Source organism: Uloborus diversus, unplaced genomic scaffold (genome assembly GCF_026930045.1).
Source record: "Uloborus diversus isolate 005 unplaced genomic scaffold, Udiv.v.3.1 scaffold_14, whole genome shotgun sequence".
NCBI classification, from domain to species: domain Eukaryota; kingdom Metazoa; phylum Arthropoda; class Arachnida; order Araneae; family Uloboridae; genus Uloborus; species Uloborus diversus.
The window spans coordinates 8,985,487-8,992,842 of record NW_026558098.1 but is presented as its reverse complement, the minus strand read 5'-3'; positions in this window follow the sequence as shown (position 1 = coordinate 8,992,842).

Below are 7,356 nucleotides of genomic sequence, written 5' to 3'. Positions count from 1 at the left end.
AACGCAGCATAGGATTTACACTGGAGAACACCTCCCTATTAAACAGCATCCAAGACGACTGCCGTTCGCCAAGAAGGAAGAGGTTGAGACCCTCCTGAAAGAGATGAAGGAGAATGATGTAATCGAACCGTCATCCAGTCCTTGGGCCTCTCCCATCGTCTTGGTCCGAAAGAAAGATGGCTCCACCAGATTTTGTGTTGATTACCGACGACTGAATGAAATCACCAAGAAAGACAGTTACCCTCTTCCACGGATAGACGACACCTTGGACACTCTTTCCGGACACAAGTGGTTTTCGACCCTGGACTTGAAGAGCGGCTACTGGCAGGTTGAGATACACCCTGATGACCGAGAGAAGACAGCGTTTACAACTGGACAAGGCTTATGGCAGTTCAAAGTGATGCCCTTCGGCCTCTGCAATGCACCAGCTACGTTCGAGCGTCTTATGGAGACAGTGTTAAGAGGACTCTCTTACGAATCCTGTCTGGTCTACTTAGACGATATCATCATCGTGGGACGCAGCTTCGAAGAACATCTGGCAAATCTTAGGAAGGTGCTGCAAAAGCTTAAGGAAGCCAATCTGAAGTTAAGCCCGTTCAAATGTAATTTGTTCCGCCGGGAAGTGAACTACCTTGGTCACATCATCTCTTCTGAGGGTGTGCAAACCGATCCAGAGAAGGTATCTGCGGTCAGGAGTTGGAGTCGTCCCGAAAACATCCATCAGTTGCGAAGTTTCCTGGGGCTCTGCACGTACTACAGGAAGTTTGTGAAGGGTTTTTCCAACATTGCACGACCTTTGCATAAGCTGACGGAGAGCAAGCAAAAGTTTGAATGGTCCAAAGAATGCGAAGATGCATTTCTACGACTGAAGGAGGCTTTAACATCAACGCCTATCCTCGCCTATCCTCAGCCTGAAAAATCCTTCATCCTGGACACTGATGCGAGCAACGAGGGAATTGGAGCTGTTTTATCCCAAGAAATTGACGGAAATGAACATGTCATCGCTTACTGGAGCAAATGCTTATCAAAGTCGGAGCGAAATTACTGCGTCACCAGAAAGGAGTTACTGGCCATAGTGAAAGCTGTAGAACACTTCCATCATTACCTCTACGGCCGAAAATTTCTGCTTCGGACAGATCATGCCTCGTTAACTTGGCTTTTGAACTTCAAGAATCCAGAAGGCCAGATAGCCAGATGGATACAGCGGCTCCAGGAATATGACATGGAGATCAAGCATCGAAAAGGGTTATCTCACGGTAATGCTGACGCTTTATCAAGGAGACCCTGTCCTGAGAACTGCCACTATTGTTCCCGAATCGAGAAACAGTATGGAACGACTAGCCCTACCGCCTATCAGGTGACAGTGACTCCAACATCATCAGAACCTGATCCATGGAGTGATGACCAAGTTCGAAAAGATCAACTTGAAGACCCCGACATAAAACCAATTTTAGAGTTCATGGAAAGTGACAGTCGACGCCCTAGCTGGCAGGACGTTTCCATCTTCAGTCCTGCCACAAAAAGATACTGGGCTTTATGGAACTCACTCCATTTACGGAACGGCGTGCTACACCGGAAATGGGAATCTGACGACGGCAAGACATCTAGGTGGCAGTTACTACTTCCTCGATCCAGGATTTCAGATGTTCTGAAAGAAATACATAGTAGTGCGACTGGAGGACATTTTGGTGTCTTGAAAACTCTCAATAAAGTTCGGGAGCGCTTCTTCTGGAGCAAGGCGAAGGATGACGTGGAGAAGTGGTGCCATTCTTGTGACGCCTGTGCTGCTCGTAAAGGACCGAAGAAGAGAAGCAGAGGGAAGCTACATCTGTACAACGTTGGAGCTCCTTTCGAACGAATTGGGATCGACATCCTGGGTCCTCTACCAAGAACTGCTGATGGGAACAAATACATTCTTGTTTCCATCGACTACTTCACCAAATGGCCGGAAGCATATCCCATTCCAGATCAAGAGGCTACTACCGTAGCAGAGACTCTAGTCCAACATTGGATCTCGAGATACGGAACACCTTTGCAGATTCATTCCGATCAAGGGAGGAATTTCATCTCTGCTGTGTTTAAGGGCCTATGTCAAATTTTCGGAATTGAGAAAACTAGGACAACACCACAACACCCACAATCGGATGGCATGGTGGAGAGATTTAACCGCACAATCCTAAATAATCTCTCGCTTATGGTATCCAGAAATCAACAGGATTGGGACAAGAAGCTACCTTTGTTCCTGCTGGCCTACCGCAGTGCTGTCCACGAGACTACCGGATATGCCCCATCTCAGATGCTCTTCGGACGAGAGCTTCGGCTACCTTGTGATCTCGTCTTCGGTCGTCCTCCGGATGCGCCTTCATCGCCTGAGGAGTACATCCAGGATCTCCAGGCCCGGTTGGAAGACGTTCATAACTTCGCACGAGAGCGAATCAACATCGCGGCGGAGAAGATGAAGACCCGATACGACACAAGGTCTACTGGACATGAATTCAACGAAGGCGACAAGGTTTGGTTATGGAATCCCATCCGACGGAAAGGTCTTTCACCCAAATTGCAGTCGCATTGGGATGGACCCTACAAAGTCCTTAACCGACTGAATGACGTCGTAGTGAGGATCCAAAAATCACCTAATGCAAAACCTAGGGTTGTACATTATGATCGGTTAGCCCCATACTATGGCCATAGTTCATGAGTATTACGTAAACAACCATGGTTGATAACATAAAAGTTGTAGATAATTTTTTTGCTTTTAATGTTTAGTAATATTTCTTGTTATTATTGTGTTTCCTATGCATTATTGTTTATTATTTAATGTGTGTATTTGTGAACATGTGATAGATGTTTGGCACCCTTTCTGGGGATTGTACTGCCCGGGACGTGCAGTCCTTAGGAAGGGGGGCAATGTTACAAATCCTGTAAATAGTAATTATTGTAGGAACGTAACCTGTAAATAGTTTCCCGTAATGAATATACAACCCCTTTTTCATTCGGCTAAAGTATACGACCCCTATTTTCTTTCTTTTCATTGATAACGGTCTACTACTTTACAGAAGCGTGTGGAATATTTGAGAAATTTCTTTTCGGTGTATTTAAGCCGTTAGCGATGGATAAACAGTTAGTTTCGATTGAGAATTCGTTAGTGTATTGGCTCTGTTTATAGCGAGGCATTTCGCTGTGTTGTTTTCGTATTTGGAAGTAAATACGTGTGTAAACGTTGAGTTTACGGTGTTGTGTGATAATTGCTTAATTGCTGATGAATAATTTAGCAGTTGTTAACGATTTCTCCTGTACATAGTGTAAATAAATTTCCTGTGTTTTTATCAAGAACCGTGTCTTCATTTCAAGAAAGTGGAAGTCGCACCAAATCCGTTACAGTATATTAGGGTTGGTTGGGGGACGTGGGTCACTGCGGTAAGTGGGTCACACCCTTCTAAAACTGAAATAGGGATAAACAACTCTTCAAACTCTCTTCAACAATTTCAAACTCCTTTGCAGAGATCATGTTAAATTTCATCACAGTAATTGGTTTAGCACATATTTGGGATTCGTGAAATTTTTCTAAGTCATAGCACTTAGTCAAAAAAAAAATTCTGAAAAAACTTTTCTTGCGAGTTTAATTAACATTTTTCAAAGAAGTGTTTCCAGGTAAGTTTTTATTATTTTTATGATAATTAATTTTTCACCTATAGTATAACTTAAAGTTCATACAGCAACAAGAATTTTTGAACAAAATATTATTAATAAAAGTGTTTAAGAGGAGGGGTCCCACTTACCCCGTACATTTTTGCTATACGTGGTAAGTGGGTATTATACCCATCTACTAAGTAAGTGTGTATTATACCTACCCCCTCACTATGGGGTAGGGTCCCCCTATAATAATGGGAATTTCAAAATAAAGAGCAACTCTGATTAAGTATTTGTATTGGCGAAATACTAGACGACTATGACGACTTAGTATAGGAATTGATAGCTGAGCTAAAAAACTGTTAAAGCTGGTATTATGTATTCGTGAAACGTTTGATTTAAGTAGGTCTAATGTTGGAAGTTGATGTTACAAATTAAAAATAGTGTTGAATTTTCAAGAACGAATAGAAATAGTGACACTTTTTATTGGCATTGTGCAGAAGATGTTGGGAAAATTACTGAGGATGAAACGATAATGGTTCTTTTTTACAAAGACGCAGTCATTTAGTGTTTCCGATTATTTATTTTAATTTATGATTTTGGCAAATTTACTCAAATTGATCTTAATCAACTGTATTACGTTAATTAAACACACCTTTATATGTAAAAGTAAAATATATGTCCCTATAGACTTTCAATAAATTTCACAAATAAAATTGCTTTGTTTTTCGTTTTAATATTTTCCGTGATACAGATTTAAAAAACAGTAAATATCTTACAAATGTCAAAAAAAAATTCCCTCTAAAAATGTACCGCACCGCATTTTTAGATATGCTTTATTTAAATTTAAAATAAAGGGGGTAACCCACTTACCCCTTACTCACGCCCGGCTCCTGGGGTAGGCGGCCGCCTAGGGTGGCAGATTTTAGGGGCGCCAAATATGGAAGTATGAAAATCTGTTCCAGCGATATAAGATTCACGGCTTCAAGGGTAAAAGTACAAATAATTTAGAGTGTGTATCAGTGCTTGGACATGCAAAGCAAAGCATATATATATATATATATATATATATATATATATATATATATATATAGTTCAGTTCGGAATATAACTAAAAATTCAATTTAGTTTTAGAGGCGGCAAATTGCGTGGTTTAAAAAAGTAGTCTTTTGAAAATATTAACATCCGTTTCAGTGATATAAGATGCACTATTTTATTAATGAAAAAGACAACTTAAAGTGTGTACCACAGCTTTGATATGCAAAATCCATATTATTATTTTATATTATGATTATTATTACTCGAAGAACCTTTGTTTATTAATAATATATAAGATAAAATAAGACAATAAGTATAAAATTTTTTGCTTCAAGACTTATGCATAAGGTTTCAAAAACGAACTATTCTCAAAAGGGGTCCCACTTACCCCATCCAACCCTACTTTACATTTAAAAACAATACATTTCCCACACAATAGATGAAACAGCAACTTTTTTAGCTATTTTCGCTTCATGGCAGCTATATTTGAATAATAGGTATAAGTAGACCAGTTTTAACACAAATAATGTATGATTCAAAATAAATTTAGCGTTTAAAATTTAAAAAAAGGTTCATAGAATTTTTATTTTGATCTTTTGGTGCAAGTCTAGAGGCATAGTCCATAATAAATTTTTATCATAAAATGTCTGTACATGTACATTGAGCATAGTTATCTGAAATTTTTCCCCCAGTCTCTTCTCCCCCTTTTTTCAAGCAGTTTTCAAGTATAATTTTCTCTTTTTATAAACTGAAAACTGTCACACATTATGATAGAACTTTTACAATGACAATTAGAAATCATCCTTCAGAACAAATTTTGACTATCAACCACTAGGTTTCAAATCTAGCTGCTCTGCCACCCCCCCTTCCCCCAGCTACAACCACCAATCCTTTAACTATATACTTCTAGGAAACAGTGGTACCCCTATTTCCTATTATCATATGTTTCATATTTTTTAGAAGAAAAAATCTTAAAATTTGACAGTTTTCTATGTTTATGAGCTTAGAGTCGACAAAAGTTCTGAAATAGATTTAATTGGGGTGAATAAGGCAACAGTTAAAACTTGATTATAAACCAGCCAGAACTGATGAACCTTTTAGCTTACTCTTAAAATTAGCATTAGTTCCCTAAATATTCAATAAATTCTTAAGATTCAGAAATAGGTTATAACGTTTAGATAAGTTGCGATTTTGTTTAACGCTTTGCTTAATCAGGGGTGCCCCTCATCCTAAAGGGAAAGAGCACACCCCCCTAAAAGTCACGAAGTGTCCCCCCCCCCCCGCCCTTATCAAGAGCTCCCCAAAATTGAGAAAAATACTCCTAAAAACAACCCCCATAAAAATTTCAATGGATCAGTCTGCGGCATGACCCTTCCCTCCCCCCCCCCTTTGGTGGGCACCCCTGGCTTAATGATAAGGTTTCCATCATCATGTATATTTTTAGAGTAAAATAATGTGTTAAACAATTACTTTACTTAATAAGTTTACTTAATTACTTTATTTAAAGTCATGGTGTATAAGAAAAAATGCATTTTTTTTATACATACTTTTTTCCGAATTGTAATTTTGGAATAAAAGCAATATTGCAAGAATAATCTATGTAGTTTAGCCAGTTGAAGTTAAGATTGTATAATGCAGTGCAGTTAAATTTAGAGCAATACATTCTAAAAATTCAAATTTAATTAATAAAAATAAAATCAACTGATTTTAATCAATGATTTTGTTAAAACAATTTCTTGATTCAAATCAACGGGGTTTTTTTTTTTTTTAATTACTTATTTTAATTCATGATTTTAATCATAACTTAAATCAAGCTGATTTAAATCAACGAACACTGCTTAACATTAAGTAAGATTGTCAAGCAGTTAATAATAATAAGTATTAACAAAATCGAAAGCGTTGTACGGTTCCAAATTATGAACACATTGAGCATTAAAAAATGATAACAATTACGATTAAAAAAATGGTGCTCATATTTTAATATTTTGTTGTCAGTCAAGAACTTTTTTTAAACGTTTTCTTAAATTAGTCAAGTGCATGCTGGGCAAAGTGACATAGTTCAATTCGTTTACTTATTCAATCATTTTAAGTATTAATTCATTAATTAATTAACAATTGCCTTATTCACCCCAATTGGATTTATTTCAGAACTTTAGTCGACTCTGAGCTGATAAGCATACAAAATTGTCAACTTTTAAGAATATATCTTGAAAAAGGTATAAAAATTATAATTCTAGGAAATTTAGTAGCACCAATGTTTCCTAGAAGTATAAATGAATGATTGGTGATAGTAGATGGGGAAGGGGGGGGGGGGGGCAGACCAGCTAGAGTTGAAACCTAGTAGTAACGAAATTTGTACACAAGGATTTCTATTTGTCATTGTAAAACTTCTATTATCATGTGTGACATTTTTCTTTTTATAAAAAGAGAAAATTCTGTTTGAAAACTGCGTGAAAAAGGGGAGAGAAGGGACTTAGAAAAAATTCTAGATTGCGATGCACAATGTACAAACATTTTATGATAAAAATTTACTATGAAGTATGCCTCTGGACTTGCACTAAAAGATCAATAATGATAATTGATATCTACTAATGTTTCAAGACTAAAACAAAAAATCTAAATTAAAAAAATCCGAATTTTTCGATTTAAAAAAATTATAAAAAACACAATTCCTGATGTTAAGTAGTC